Consider the following 1,746-nt stretch of genomic DNA (forward strand, 5'->3'; position numbering starts at 1 on the left):
ACTAGTTCCTCCAGACAGTACTAGTTCCTCCAGACAGTACTAGTTCCTCCAGACAGTACTAGTTCCTCCAGACAGTACTAGTTAATCTAGACAGGACTAGTRCKTCCAGACAGTACTAGTTCCTCCAGACAGTACCAGTTCCTCCAGACAGTAACTACAACAGTACTAGTTCCTCCAGACAGTAACTACAACAGTAGTTGTAGTAGCTACTACAGCCTACATACAGCCTACACAGGCTACTACGMCCTACATACAGCCTACACAGGCTACTACAGCCTACATACAGCCTATACAGGCTACTACAGCCTACATACAACCTACACAGGCTACTACAGCCTACATACAGCCTACATAGGCTACTACAGCCTACATACAGCCTACATAGGCTACCACAGCCTACATACAGCCMACATAGGCTACTACAGCCTACATACAGCCTACATAGGTTACGTGAACTGACGGCCAGTGGATCTAAATTCCACGTTTCTGTAAGCCAACAAACACAGCTTCCAGCTGCAACCCTGGCGTCGATTCTAGATATTATAAAGACATTCAAAATCCTCCTGCTGTGGGGATTGTTGTTCTCCTGCCATCTGTATGTGTGTGTGTGTGTTTTATCCACTTCATAGCTAGTCATAGCATCAACAGCGTGGTCTAAGTTTCAACATGATCTCATAGTTTCCCTTTGAAATTCAACGTATTACGGATGAACTTCTATTATTTTTTAATGCTTTAATTCCGCCTTGGTTACAGGATTAATTCTGCATAGTTACAGGTTTAAAACAGAAACAACTCAAAGGTTAACAGTTTAGGTATTAATGCCGATTTGATTAAGGTTAGGGTTTAGAGAAAGCTCTGCTATCCAACCGACGATCATACCATCAAGTATCATCAGCGGTTTACAACTAGCTCTCACAGTCGCAGAATTAGACGTTTCAAACGTCAAATTTCAAAGTTGTTCCAAATGTCAAATTGTTTAAGGTTTAAGTTTAGGCATTAACTCAGAATGGTTAGGGTAAGGGTTATGGTTCGGGATAGGCTTAAAACAAATATCACTTTCTATAGCTGGACTTTGACTTGCAACTTGCAACCTTTGGTATCAGAGGCAAAGGGTTACACCCATCTGCCAACCCCAGTTGACAACACCAAAGCAAAAACGAAACCTACTTGAAAGTAACYGCGCTCACTGTTGCCCCTAGTGGATGGTTTCCACYTAACCTCCCAATGCCATAAGACATGGATGTATGTTGAATATTGACTTGAGTTTGACTTTATTTGTACAGCGCACATTAACAAACGTTTCGGTAAAAGAGACGTTTTTTAGCCAGTCGGCTAATTTTCAACCGCACTACCTGGGCACGTTATTAAAAACAATTGCAATAACAATAGTGACAAACAATGAGCAGTGAGCACACGTAGAGCAACATAGAACAAGCAATGATTAGCATGCAGACAGAGAAACATAGAACAAGCAACGCGTAGCATGCAGACAGAGCAACATAGAACAAGCAACGCGTAGCATTAGCATGCAGACAGAGAAACATAGAACAAGCAACACGTAGCATGCAGACAGAGAAACATAGGACAAGCAAGCGAACGATAGACATGCAGAGCAGAGCAAGACATAGGACAAGCAACGGACGTAGCAATACAGACCTAGCAACATAGAAAGCAACGATTAGCATTCAGACAGAGCAACATAGAGACAAGCAACGATTAGCATTCAGACAGAGCAACATAGAACAA

This window comes from Salvelinus sp. IW2-2015, linkage group LG33 (assembly GCF_002910315.2).
Source record: "Salvelinus sp. IW2-2015 linkage group LG33, ASM291031v2, whole genome shotgun sequence".
Taxonomy (NCBI): domain Eukaryota; kingdom Metazoa; phylum Chordata; class Actinopteri; order Salmoniformes; family Salmonidae; genus Salvelinus; species Salvelinus sp. IW2-2015.